The 15,232-nt window shown below is 38.1% G+C and overlaps 1 long non-coding RNA gene across 1 annotated transcript; it reads right to left on the bottom strand.

Moving 5' to 3' along the window:
- Nucleotides 1-1,273: 1,273 nt before the first annotated feature.
- LOC147994773 (uncharacterized) lies at nucleotides 1,274-12,006 on the bottom strand. The gene is made up of 4 exons (XR_015685965.1): nucleotides 11,860-12,006; nucleotides 8,958-9,055; nucleotides 7,482-7,550; nucleotides 1,274-3,611 (listed from the first exon to the last, which is right to left on the bottom strand). It is a non-coding gene; the product is annotated as an uncharacterized LOC147994773 (long non-coding RNA).
- Between the last annotated feature and the right edge of the window lie 3,226 nt (nucleotides 12,007-15,232).

The raw sequence follows: 15,232 nt of genomic DNA, 5'->3' as shown, positions 1-15,232 counted from the left end.
ATTTTCCTGACAGGTAGAACTTTAAGCCATGGAAAAGTTTAGCTTAAAGCTCACTATCATTTTGCCCACTGAAAAGATAAAGTTCTCTAGGGTAGCCATATCTTTATAAAGACCCTAAAGCTATCTGACATTGTCTGGGCAGAAATTTATGACTATGGAGAGGAAAAAAAAAAGGTGGAGGAACCAAAATTACCTTGGACTCTCTTAAACCCTTTGGAAAATAGTCATTTATTTTTAATCTTTGTATTTGAACTAACTTCACCAAAATGTTTGATAAACCTTTCCAATGTACTGTTAAGCCTAACAGACATCTACCATTCCCAGAGCCAAGAATTCCACAGGGATAGCATACAGTATGATCAGACAGACTGGGCTTTGCTGTGGCCTGCTAACCTAAGGTGGACATTGCATTGGAGTGGATCTATTCATGTCTTTCATTTTTGCTTTGCTCACAGATGCTACATACCCATTTTCAGGGTGAAGCAAAACACTCAGTGTAATGAATCTTTTTTTGCTAGGCAACGGCCATTCATAATTGACCCAGAACAAATTAATATTCTTATTTCCTTTAAATTTTAGTTCCTATTTTGGGTTAGTATTTCCTCTAACATTTCTGTTCCTAAAGACAATTATAACTCAGGTTAGCACTCCTCAAGGCTTACATGAGAGGATTAAACATCTATCTAAAAGTTCTTCTTGGTCACCTTCTCTACTGCCTTGGTCAACTTTCTAATTAATTGTGTAGAGAGCATTTCATGACATATACTCACTACACCCGTTTCTCTGGAATGATTTAAAGTGTCTTAGTCTTTTTATTTTAGCTTCTAAATTCCTTTTTGGTTGTTTAGTTTTTAATGACCTCCAAGGTATTAAATCTAATCATAGCATTTCAAAGTGCACTAATGCCTTTGTAGTCTTAAGAGTTTATTTCAGTAGAAAACCTCCTTTCCATTTTCTTTCTCTTGTGAACTAGCTGAATCTTTTCACTGAGACTGCCATGTCCTCTCATTGAATTTCAGGTCACTTGCCTTTCTTTCTTCTTAGTTCTACAGTGCAATAAAAGGATCAAACTCTGAAAAACTCTGCCCTACTCCCACTGGTACTCCTTCAGTAGCATTGAAACTCAGTCAGCTCGGATGAATTTGTGTTCAAAAATATAGCCATAAGGAGCTTGAACGCTCTAAATAACCAACACATTCTTTATGAACAATGCTTTTCTTATTCTCTCTCTCAATGCATTGGAAGACGTATAATGAGACTGAGATGATGTGTTATGCATCCCCTTTAATCTATTGGAATGTTTCAGTACATTGAATATTTTTAATTCTTAAATTAATTCATTTTATTTTTGAGATTATAATTACATTTCTCCCTTCCCGTGCACCCCTCTACACCCTTCCATATAATTCTCACAACTCTCACCCAAATGCATGGCCTCATTTCTTAATTTATTAATTATTGTTATTTCTTAATTATTGTTATTTTATGCACACACACATATATATACTCTTCCCTAGAGAAGACCATAGTTCCTACTCCCAACATTCCATGGGATTTTATTTTATCTACTTCGATATGTCCATTTGTGTCATTTGTATTCAGCTCACATTGAGCAGATATGTTGGGGAAACTTTATGGGCATAGCTTGTGATATTACTAAGAGACACAACCTCACAGCATACTCCTCAATGCTCTGGCTCATACAGTCTTTCTTATAGACTTCTGCAATGTTTCCTAAGCCCTAGGTACAAGAGTGTTTGGTAAATGTATCCCACTGGATCTGGGCTTTACAACACTACATTTTGTTTGGTAATGGAGGGTAATAGCAGGATACAAGTATCTGATGAGGCTCCTTATGGAGGGATAGAGGTAAATATTGAAGAAGGAGAGAGGGAGGTAAAATAACAATGAGGCTGCCTGAAAAGCCATAGGGATCATACTATGAGTTAACTATCTTATAACTTTCAAAACACATAACTACATGTATAAATATAAATATACATATAACATTCTAATGAATTGTTCTAATCTGGGCAGATGGTGCCTCCAAAGGTCAAAGACCACCAAACAAAAACCCCAATACAAGGTCCTCTTTAGAACAGTTGGCCATGGAAGATTTTTATCCATCAATTAGAAGACATATCACTTCTGTCCATCTGTGCAAATAACACTGCCAGCTGCTGATGCTTCAGTCTAAGATACTAACTGTGACATTTTCTCTAGCACCTTCCATATGTTCCCCTCCTATAGATCTCTACCAGTATTTCAGATATCTTTTGATTCAATTACATAATGAATGCATTTGTATCACTTAAGGTTCTGAATTTTCTTGTTCAATTCAGGCTAAAATGTTTAATGTATACTCCTACCATATGAAAAATCAGAGAAGGGTATATGAATATAATGTGAGAAATATTGAATAAAACAAAGCAGAGACAAAAAGAATCCAATAGCATAAGAAAAAGAAACTGTGTTGAAATTACCTAGTATACAGTACACTAATATATTCTTTGTTTTCTCTCATCACTTTTTGGTGAAAACAAAACTTATAGCTTTTAGAGCATAAAATAATACAGGGCAAGAAGTTAATATAGTTTTAAAAAGATAGTATTGAATGGGCTACAGTGGTGCATTCCTTTAATCCTAGCACATGGGAAACACAGGCAGGGCAGTCTCTAAGAGACCGAATTCAGCCTGGTCTACAGAGCAACTTCCAGGACAACAAAGGCTACATAGCAGAAACCCTGTCTCAAAAAAAAACAACAACAGGACATAGAAGTGACATTAAACTCATAATTGTTAATAGCACCATGGCCATGTATATTCTAATCATAAAGCATGTAGATATTAAAGTTTCGTAACATGATTATGAAAACAATTTTAAATTATGTTGACCTTAGAGAAGTGAAACATACAGGTGGCTCCAACTACTTGGGATGCTGAGGCAGGAGGATTACTTGAAGCCCAGAAGACTGAGACTGACTACATGGACATATAAATACTAGTCAACTTTGAATTATAATATCAGAAATTGAAAGCTACTTTTATCAATTTTCCTCAAGCAGCACCGGGTGTCTCCTCAGCTGTGTTTAGATATTTAAGGAATGCTCTAATTAATGCTCTAATTATGTAGGGAAAATGGTACAAGCATTGCTTTATGTTACGGGCCTGTGAGGTAACCCACAGAGCACATGGCTTAAATGGTCTGATTCCATTGTGCCACACCTAAAAGACAAAAGCCTTCATCCCAACCAACAGATTATCTAGTCTCACTGTGACTAAAACAGACTGCAATCAAACTGCAATTCCTGCCCCACATAGATTTCCTTAACATCTTCTGATACTCCTCACCTCCTCTAGCAGGAGCCAGGCCCTTCCCTCCCGGTGACTGGCTGGAGGACGTCTTGTTCCCAGGCTACCACTAAAGCCTTCCACACTATGATCCTGTTCAGTCCTTCCCAGAGAAGATGATCAAGCCTCTGCCTGGGCTTCTATTCATCCAAGTCACATCTCATAGTCCTGCCTGGTCCTATAGAAGGAATCCAAAGAGACAGGCCTCATCTTAGAGTAACATCCGACAGTTGCCAGTGAGCTCCACAGCAAACAATCAGCTGAAAGAACAAATTGAAACAGAGCTTAGAAAACTGTTTACAGGCCTGTTCCGTGTTTTCATTCTGGGCACATCTGAATCAACTTCAGTCATCACGGTACACACCCTTCTCACTTAGATCCTGCTGCCTACATTATTAGAAAATAGAAAAATACTTTCAGGTGGCATTAATTTTTAAGCAAGTTGTGGCTACCTAGACGTATTTAAGAAGACTTTTACAGCTTTTAAATCTTCCCTGCTGCAATTAGTTCTGTAGCAAGGCCTTAAAGTCAGACAGGACTCAACACAGAATTCACTTTAGCGACTCCACTGAGGATTTTAGAATCAGGGATGTCGAACCAGAATAATGACAAAAACGGTGCTATGATACTGGGTAGCTGGAATTTACGTATTCTGTAAGACAGTCTGCTCAAACCTGAGAGACAGCATTCATTCTGTGAACATGATCAGAGACAAAACCAGGCTCCCAGGGAAGAGATTCAGAGAACCTTCCTACAATCTATTGGTGGCCTCGCCTTACACTTAACGAAACCATCAAGCAAGAAACGCTGGGATTAGGGAAGAACGAAGATGGAGGCAGAGAAGGACGACCCAGATCTGTGTGGCTTTAAATGGCCACAGGTAGCTTATTTCATAAGGGATGGATTCTTACAGGACAATTTGTCTTATCTAAGTGAGCAGTTTATATCAATATGAATTGGTATTGAATTTATTGTGTGGATGTTTTGTGGGGTGAGAATTCACTGATATAAATTACACTGATTAATAAATTACAAAAAAAGAGAGAAATGCTATCTTGCTCACCTCTCAGTAATGTTCAGTTGAGCATAAGTGAAAATAAATATCTATGCTAATTTAGAAGTAAGAGAGAGCAGCAAAATCAATCAATAATAGAGAAAGGAAAGAAATACAGAATGTCAGCAAACACTGTAAAGTTTCCTTTGGTTCATGTACAAGATGTGGATGTAATATCTAGGTGACCATATGTCTTCAATGTGGCAAAGCCATTCTCTGGGCACAAATCCAGGTCTCCAGCTTACCAACTCTAATTAGAATTAATAATTCATTGCATCATCTGAAAACATTGCATAAAGTACATAATCAGCTGAGCCATAAAATCTAACATCCTGAAAGATTCAAAGTCGCCATGCAAAACAAGTGTCTGCTTTAATCAGCTGCGGCTATGCTCGCTCACTCACTCAGTGAGATTTTAAATAAAACATCTATCAAAAGTGAGCCAGCCACTCGGGCAGTGAAGGGGAAGAAGAGTAGGAAAAGAAAAAGAGAAAAACAGAGTCTGAGGAGGTAGAAAAGGAAACACTATGTATCCTATGCCTGCCATGTGGTAAGCATCCAGCTGTAAACCTGAAATTCTCACTACCGCTCTCTGAGGCAGGAAATTGTCCCAGTGGAGAGAGGGAGAAATTAAGACTTAGGCAAGGTAAGCAAGTTAATTACATTCATTACCGTAGTTGAAAGGACTCCAAATTTTTTCATGGAAATGATCACCTAAGTAGTCAAAGACACACATACTCTTGGGAAAACAAATAGAAATCGGTTCCATGATGTTTAATATGCGATATAATTGATTACATAAGCAAGTCCTGGGAAATTCTCAGGTCAGATTAGCCACACACTATCGGTAAAATCTTGGAAGACTATTTCATGGACGTGAGGCTTGGTGTGGCTCCAAGGCTTCTTGATGTTTTACATCATGGGACTCTCTAAATTTAAACACTGACCTAATTCCAGAAGCTGAGCAACACCAGATGGGTGTGAAGCTTAAACATGCTTCATTTTTAACAGGAAGGGATACAAGCTGGCCTGAGCAAAGATCGCAGGTAGCAGCTCTTTCTCCTGGTGGCAGGAAGCGAAGAAGACACTTGCTTCCTCTTCCAGCAGGGATTTTTCTGGCTCGCTGACAGACCACAGTTGCATGAAGTACCTTCTGCTGTTTTGTGCAAACAGCTGAGATGTACTCCTGGAGGTGCGTCAGCACTGGCCACTTAGGAAGGTCACCAGCTGAGAGGGGGATGGTATTCCATCCAGATCCCCATCCTCCTCAAAGTTCTAGGATTGCAGTCATAATGTTCAAAAGCCACTAGCTACCATGAAGTTCACAAACGAGCCTCAATAGGCACATAAAACATCATAATTTTCCACAATGTCTTAGTGAAAGCTTTTCACTTTTAGCATCATAAATTTTGTTCGTTTATAAAAGAGATACGGTCAGAAGAATAGTGTGGAATCTCATGTCAAGCATTCCTTTTTTTTTTTTTTCATCAACTGGGAAAAATGTCTTCCACTCCCAGTCTCTGGCCTTTGCATCTGTCATTTGAAGTGACTAGAATAAATGGTGTGTACATTCTTCTAGATGTACTGTTTCCAGATGTTCTACATGCCCGGAAATGTAAGAACAGAAAACTACCTGCTGTGATTAGTTAAGTGAGAAGTCAGACAAAACTTCAGAGTAATCTCTGCGTAAGAATTTGGGAGCAGGGTAAGGATACATGAGTAGGATGAACTGGTTTGAGATGAGATGTATTAAGGAATGAATGGGAAATGGACAAGTGGAGATAGAGCCTGAAACAGCTTAGACCTTTCAGAGAAAATGAGGGCAGACAAAAGGGAGTAGCCATCTGGATGGGGGGGGGGGGGTAAAGGAGGATGCTTGCTTGCTTGTATTTAGTGGCTGGGTACATTTACAAACTGATGGTGGCTTTTAAGGAGAGAGAAGTTGAAAGCAAATAAGGAAGTCTTGTGAGGTGAAACAGGCAAATAAGATTCAGAGAAGGTGCAGGGCTCACCTCAAAGAGAAGCAAGAGATGACATGGACCAGGACAATGATTAACTCCTGTATGAAGGGACAGGGGAGAGAGAACTTAAGGTGATGACTTCATGGAAAAGAGCCCAACTTCAGAGAACTCCAGAGCTTCCAAGGCCAGTCAGGGCCTGCATGTTCATGTCTCAGCTAAATGAACTCAAAGTTAGGTGGAATAGAAACATGTGTAATTCAAAAATTAGTGGAAAATCCCATTGTTACAACTTTCTCTTCCTCTAGCCTAACTCTCATAAGTTGCAAAGTCAGACATAGTTCTGAGGGCCAGAGAAATGACTCAGTGGGTAAAGGAATTCACAGTTAAGTGTGACAACCTGACTTCTAGCCCCAGAACTCACATGGTAGAAGGACAAAAGCAACTCCCTCCCACAAGTTGTCAGGACAAGATAAAAAGGATAAGGATACTAGACACATCTTAGTCACTATTCTATTGCTGTGAAGAAACACTATGACCAAGACTGCTCTTAAGGGGAAAAAAGCAATTAATTTGTGGGCTTGCTTATAGTTTCATAGGCTTAGTCCATTGCCATCATGGCAGAAAGGAGGAATGGTGCTAGAGAAGTAGCTGAGAGAAGTATACTGGTTTATAAGTAGAGAACAAGTGTAGCCTTTTGAAACCTCAAATCTCACAGAAGCATCGGGAAGGGAAATGCAATAAGGGGTTTCCAGAAGGAAAACTGGGGAAAGGGACAACATTCAAAATGCAAATAAAATAAATATCCAGTAAATAAAAAGAAACCTCAAATCTCAATCCCAATGACACATTTCCTCCAACAAAGCCACATTCACTCCAACAAGGCCATACCCCCTAGTCCTTCTAATTTTTTAAATAGTGCCACTCTTGCATAACAAAGCATTAAAATATATGAGCATATAGTGATCATTTTTATTTGAAGCACCACGAGACAGAATCTCCTCTAGGGAAAATGACACACGGAACCTCAGTTTAAACACAAACGTATTTTAAAGAGGCATTGTGATCTCAAAATCTAGACAAATCAGTGTAGTAGCCATGGCCTGATCTTCTCTTACCTATAAGGTGAAATAGTAACAGAAAACTCTTCAATGCTCCTCTTGTACCCACAGTCTTTAAGTTAGAATCTGAAACAAGAAAATAAATAAAAGAATTATTTCTCCTGGATTTTCACTTTGAGGTTACTAAGTAAAATTTTTTGGAAAATATACAAGAAAAGATTTGGGCTCCTATGGTATCTTAAATAAGTCATTTTAGAGCAAAAAGCCAAAATCTCACTTAAAATGTCAAAAATTTAAAGAAAAATAAACGTTAGTGTTAAAAAGAGAAAACAGAAGCCTGATAGAAAAACCAGCATTAAAATCAGGTCATGGGAACAGGCCCATTTTGCCTATCTGCTGGATAGCATAGCCTAAAAGTAAAACAAAAAGTATTATGCCATGTGAGCAAATGTTTAAGAATTTAATACTAGACACTAAATATTTAATAAAATATATTCAATCTTCCAATTGGCTAAATTTGATGATGGTTTTTGTTAAATGTGGTGATTCATTACAATTCACAGTCAGCAAAGTGTTACTTATCTAATTATTATCAATTTTTTTCTAGATTACAGAAGCTAATGCAATATTGATAAATAAAAATAAGCATAGGTACAAATAATATATCTATTTCTCACAGTGATTCCTGTCTCTATTTATGAAAATTTGGTCACTGTACATCAACACATTTACTTAATTTGTTTTTATCAGTGGTAATACACACTGGACAATCACTTTTAAGTCAATGTAATTAATTTTTTTTTGAAAACGTTTTTTTCATCCTATCCATTCTCACTATCCTCCTTCCCCTGCCAACATAACTCCTGTTCAACCTGATGCCCTCTTTTTTCTCTTTCTTTATAAAAATAACCTAGTGAGCCCCACAATGGTGTTTATATGTAGGTAGACATGAGGTCATTGACAGGGTCATAGATAGCGTAATGTTGCCCCTTTGCTAAAGAAAAATGACTCTCCTCTCAGAGACTACCAATGACTAACAGCTCCTCAACTGAAGATCATTCCCCAACCATGCTGGAATTTTTATTTTGAGACGTATATACATGATCACTGTATTTGTGTCACTTCCAACCACTAATTTCCAACTTGTCTTCTGTCCCCTTAGTCCCTATTTGTGTTTAGGCTGACAGATTGAGGTTGGATAACCTATTGTGAGGACTCATTGCTGGAGGAAACTGGTTCTTCCTCTCTCTGCAGTCATTGATTCCCTGTAGCTCTGCATCTCCGGAGGGGGCTTGTGAAATTTCTCCATGTTTGTTGACATGTTGACTGGTATAGTCATTATGGGGGTCTTCTTTAGACAATTAACCAGTTAGGATTGTAAGAGTGCCGCTTCCCTGACATGTATGGAAGACGCCATCTTGCGGCAGGCATCTGGTTCCTCTGGTTCTTACTATGACACACATTTCAATTAATAAAAGCTCTGTTCTCATGAAGTATTAAAAACAGGAAATGATGGCATACGATGGAACGCACCGGTAACCTCAGGAGGCAAAGGTGGTGAAGCTCTGAGTTCAAGGCCAGCCTGGACAATAGAGCAAGTTCCGTATTAGCCAGAGCCACACAGAGTAACCCTGTCTCAAAACAAAAGAAAGAATGAAATTAAATTTTAAAAAGGAACAACAAAAAAAGGAGTGATAATAAGTCAGAAATAAAGCAACACATTTATGCATAGTAATTTTAAATTTAATAGAATTATATGTGAATACTCACTCCATATCATTTTATACATTTCAAAATATACCAATTTACTGTATTATTCCAAAATATATACTGTTTTCAGATACATTTACATGTAATATGAACTTTTTAGTCATAAGGAAACAATAGCACGCATTCCATTACTTACATTTGTATGAACTTATTATTAATATAAATAATTTTAACACTATGCTATTATCCTTTCTCACTAGGCACAACAGTTGCAAATACTATTCTTGTCTGTGAATACTGCTAGAGTCACAAATTAAAGCTTTGAAAAGAAACATGGAAATAAACATCCCACACATATTGTGCAAAACTGTTCAATTTATGCTGTCTGAATAGTTTGACTAGTCAGTTTCGTCTATGCCTTACTCAACAGCTTCTACTTGCCTATACTGGTCCTGTACTCTGAAGCAACACTAACTTCTGGCATCAAAGAACTGTAGCCTTAATTGGGCCCACCTGTTTTTTGAGCAGGAGATGTGGGAGTGCAGTCTCTTTAGTTCTGAGTTATTTTGGTCACAAGAAAAGGCTGTTCAGATTTTAGGATCTTGTATGTCTATTTGTATTGCTGGCTTCTAATGGACAGAGATGTCTTTGTACCATTAGCAAATTGAGTGTGTTTGTGTGTGTGAGTGTGTGTGTGTGTGTGTGTGTGTATGTGTGTGTAAGAGTGTGTGTGTGAGAGTGTGTGTGTGTGTGTGTGTGTGTGTGTGTGTGTGTGTGTGTGTGTATTGGAGATATTTGCATCAAACACATTTTCAAAGGCCCAGATCAGGACTTGCCTGGATTTGATGTGATTCACTAAGGATCCAGGGAGTACTCAAGAACACTACTGTAGTTCAGTATGACCTTAATTTTACTTCCTTGTATGTTTACTCTATCTGCTTTCTTCTATATTTGGAATCTTATGCTATTGATGATTATTCTACTCCCTAAAATTCTCATTGCTCTGGAATGAATGACTCTAGCTTTACTAAGTCCTTCAGTTTATACAACCATTATCACCATAAGGAGCTCCATCTCTCCAGCTTTTCCTCCAAATTTCTGGGGAAAATATCCTGATTGGCCCAGGTTAAATTAGATATTCATCTCTGATTCATCTGAGATAGTAAATACTGTATAGTAACAAATTTGTACACATATCCTTTTAAATTTCAGAATTGATAAGCAATTGGTAATACTATACCAATGACCTCAGGAAGGATACCAGTCAAAAACCAAATATTTCATTTTGTGTATTATTGCTTATGAACTGTATTGTAAATGTTGCTTTTCTTTTGTAGATGATGGGATGAGAAGAGAATCATATCGAAGCTGTATAAATTCATGGCTTGGGCTAAGCCCAGATCATTTCTTTCTCTGTTCTAACTATCTCTAACCCTAGGCCTAGAGACTTACAGCCTCCATCCAATCTAATCTTCCAAACTGACTTGATTTAATCTGAATTGCTTTGCTTGGCCTCATACTAACTTTGGAATATGTTTTAATTTGGCACCTTCTCATTCTCTGGCTTGTTCTGTCTTTATCAGTTCGATCTCTTGCCTGTCTCTGCAAAGCTGTCCTGAAAAAACTGCCAAACCATACACACTACACCTTTTCTCTCTCATTCTCTCTGTGTTGCTCTTTAATAGCTTCTCTTCCCTGTGCTGTTCTCCTGTGAGTTGGATGTATTCTATCTCTGACTCATTTTGTTAAATCTTTTTCTGATTCATCACTTTGTCTGCCCCTCAATTAGAAGTACCTTTCAAACATGTTTTCTCCCATCTACAAACTAACCTTACCTTCATTGTTATGTATTTAAAAATGGATACTAAAGGCTGTATTTATATTACATCCAGATCAGATTATAATCCAATGTGTCTGCATTCTTGTCAGATGTGACCCCTTGCCAGAGCAGTCATGCTGCTGGATTAAAATCCCTTTACTCTGTATTAATATAAAAAAGCAAAATGAAAAGTACGAGCTTTAACAATAATTTTAGTTACTGAAGATATTACATATTAATGCAGTGGTTTGGCCATTCTAATTTCCATGTTTCTAATATACTATATTAAATAAATATAGAAGTAAAGAAATGATGAATTCCTCTCATTAAACTGGATGTGCTATACTACATTACCAAAAGAATGGTTGACTGTTTATACTAAGTAGCTATGTGTCTCTAGATGGCCCACCTACTCTCATCATTTGTCCCAAAAAGTTCAACCATTTTTACTACCTTAATATTTATTATTCCTGTTTAGACTATTCTTTACAATAATTGTGATCTCATGGTAGAACTCATTTACTCTTAAAACTCTTGATCTGTCATCAGCAATGAACTTCTCTGACATCTCCAAGGCATCCTTGTTACTTAATCTTTCATCTTTTAATTATGGACTTTGTAACAAACCTCTTATTCTATGATTATCTTCTTTGTCTAATTGTTTATTTTTCTTTACCAATATAATTAAAGCTCTATATTCTAGCACCCAGCTCCTGGCTAGTTCCCCACTATGCATATAATATTTTGGCATAGAATATATCTTAATTATTTTTGTTCAGTGCATGAGTTACTTGTGAAACAAGGCTAAATAGACCCTAGCTGATTATCTTACTCAGGGCTTCTCTTCCTGCACAAAACATCATGATCAAGAAGCAAACTGGAGAGGAAGGCATTTATTCAGCTTACACTTTCCACATTGCTGTTTAACACCCAAGGAAGTCAGGACTGGAACTCAAGCAGGTCAGGAATCAGGAGCTGATGCAGAGCCATTGAGAGATGTTACTTGCTGGCTTACTTCCCCTGGCTTGTTCAGCTTGCTCTCTTATAGAATCTAAGTCTACCAGTCTAGGGATGGCACTACCCACAATGGGCTGGGTCCTCACCCCCAAACCCCAGTGATCACTAGTTGAGAAACTGCCTTTCATCTGGTTCTTATGGAAGCATTTCCTCAACTGAGGCTTCTTTCTCTGTGATAACTTCAGTTTTTGTCAAGTGAACTCATAAAACCAGCCAGTACACTAATCACAATAAGCAACTAACTAAAACATGAAAAGATTGTGCTGGCTGCACCTATGCTCCAAAGAGTGAAGAGATCGATCTGATACTGGGTTAAAGGACTGACTCTACAAAGGAAGTAACAAATGACATCTTAAATACATATGTAACAATTAACTGGGGAGAACACGATAAATTTGAAAGAGAGGAGGAGGAGTGTATGGGAGGTATTAGAGGCAAGAAAATGAAAGTGTAAATGATTGAATTATATTATAGTATTAAGAATAAGACTTCTTTAAATAAAAAGATAAATTTCTTCTTCTAGCCAGGGAAGAAAGAATAATGGGAGCTCAGGTGGAGTTCTATAATGGTTACTCATGTAGGGCTGGACTTGTACAGAGAAAAACAGGTGACATTCCCAAAACACTAACTATAATCCTTTGCTCCATGCTCAAAAAATATTTTAATAAAATAAAACTCAAGTTTGAAGGAGGTTATGATTAGCAGGAATACCTTCTGCCCCACCAAATACAAAATGAGGTATTTACAAAGTGGTACTTTACTGTATTCATTTAAAAACACTCCCCAAAACCCATCTCTAAGATCACTTTATTTTTATCATACTGATACCCTGAATGATATGAAAGAATGGCATATCATGCAATGTCTTTCCCACACCCTAAAATAAACCTCCTCCTCTCACTTCTTTTCATGGGACCTGTAGCTACATGAGAAATGATAATTAACATAATCTCATCCAGGCTATGAACTACAAAGATAATTATGCTATAATCCACAGATCCAGAGAAGCAAAGTAACAAGGAAGGTATAAGTGGTGGAGTCAGAATGATCTACCTGGGAAAAGGAAATAGAATAGATGTCACAAATGGACTAGGGGGAATTGGAGATGGGAGCAGAAATGTCAGGTTGGGGGTTGAGGAAAAAAATACTGGGAGAGATGACTGAAATTTGGGGGTGCATTTCAGGAGTGAGGTAGAATCCTAATGCAATGGAAACTCCATGGAATTTATGAAGTTGACACTAGTGAAAATTTATAGTACTGGGAGGACCCAGAGCATGACCTGGCCAACATCTATAACCAGGCAAGGCCTTGGGTAGAAGGACTGGGACACCAACCAGCCACAAAACCTCTGACCTACAGATTGTCCAGCCTGCATGTTGTGCCGGAACTGGAGCCTAACAAAGCCATCATCACTGAGTCCAAAGAGACTTCATCCAAAAACTAGTGGGAGCCCATTCAGAGTCTTACAGCTAAATATGAGGTGTGGTTTGGGAAGTCCTTTAGAGGAGGGAGAAGAAGGTTTGTAAGAGTCAGAGGGATCAAGGACACTACAAGAAAATGGCCCACAGAAGCAACTGACCAGGACTCAAGTGGTCTCACAAAATCAGGAATCCTTTATGGGTCTAACCTAAGTCCTCTGCATAAATGTTAAGGTTGTATAGCTCTGTGTTATTGTAGAATTTCTAACAGTAGAAGCAGGGTGTCTCTGACTCCTGTACCTACCTTTGGGACCCTTTTCCTCCTACTTGGTGGTTTCTCCAGCCCTGATGTGAGAATATGTTCCTGGTCTTATTGTAGCTTGTTATGGTGTATTTGGTTGATGCCGTAGAAAGCCTGCTCTTTTCTGAAGGGAGGGGAGGTGGGGAAAAAGGGAGGTGAAGGAGAGACTGTGGGGTGGGGAGTAGGGGAAAATGCAGCCAGGATGCAATATAGGTGAGAAGAATAAATTTTTAAACAATTAAAAAGGAAAAAAAAATAAAGGAATCTGATCCAGGCAAGAAAGGTAAGGGTGAAGTGGTGGGGCCAGAAGGCTCTACAACACCTACACTGCAAGATGAGATCAGACAAAAAGTGCTGAAGTTGTTAGTGGGTCCACAGGCTCAGCATCACAGATTGAAATCTGAAACGTAAGTTACACACAGGTCCCCAGGGCCTACTACATCTGATACTTCTTCTTAGGTGTGGGTGGTGTCTACTGAGCCAGGAGCTAGGTAGGTCAGTTCTTATCATCTGAATAGCAGTGAAACCAAGTTGTAATTCTAGTCCAAGGGAAAGGAGTTCATCTGGCCATAGACTCTCCACAATCTGATCCACCTTGCTTCTTCTGCAAAAGAAAGAGAACGACATTTTCAACTCAGCAAAGTAGGTTTCCATGCTAGCAGAGGTTATAAAAAAACAGATTTTTTTTCTCATAATTTGGGTAGGAAAAGAAATTTGTCAACCAGAATGTATTTAGTATAAAGTGAAGAAACCTAGCACAATTGTCCCAGGCTGGAGTTATTTCATAGTTATTTTGGTCTTTTCCCATTGTCTCAAAGATCAACTTTGCTTCTTCCTGTAAACTGGTGAGTAGAGAGCTGGGGACGTAGTAAAGTATATAGCCTTTAATAACCAGGCCAGTACTTCCTCTGCAGACTCACAGATCTTCTCCAGTCCAGTCTCATCAACTTCCAGTGCTGAAGAGCACTTCTGGAAGCCAGTAACACTAAATGACATGGCGTCACATCAAATGAGGAACAGCAGCTGGAAGCATTCCTATGAAAGGAAGCCAAGAGAAGCAGAGTCATCCTGTCCTTCTCACACGCCCAACGAACTCAGGCTTAGACTCTAAGATCCAAAGGCTTATTCTGAGAGTAAAATTGCATCAAGGTAGATCTTTTATATGCATACAGCATGGACTATGCAAATTTCACCTTTCTTTCCCTATCCAACATTATAAAAACACTGACTTTAGTTTTACTAAAGGATGCGTGAATTTTATCAAAGTGCCTACCCTATCCATTTAAATCCAACAACTTAAAAATATGTAACTATTATTTTTGTTGAATCATTTTTAAAAGGCATTGGATGCTACAGTTATTAAAGACCAGTGGGTAGATGATCTCTAACTTTTCCTTTACTGATTCTAAGTCTTCGTTATGAAATTTTAATAGTATACATAGTTCCATAATAATATAATAGACCACCATTTTGGGGTATTAAGAAATACACTGGTACAGATTGGATCTCTGTTGACACTTACTCTTACATCTCTATTACTTT

The sequence above is a fragment of the Rattus norvegicus genome, chromosome 4, assembly GCF_021556685.1.
Source record: "Rattus norvegicus strain SHRSP/BbbUtx chromosome 4, alternate assembly SHRSP_T2T, whole genome shotgun sequence".
NCBI classification, from domain to species: Eukaryota; Metazoa; Chordata; class Mammalia; order Rodentia; family Muridae; genus Rattus; species Rattus norvegicus.
Note: the sequence above shows the minus strand (reverse complement) of the source record. Positions and strands in the feature narration are given on the sequence as shown.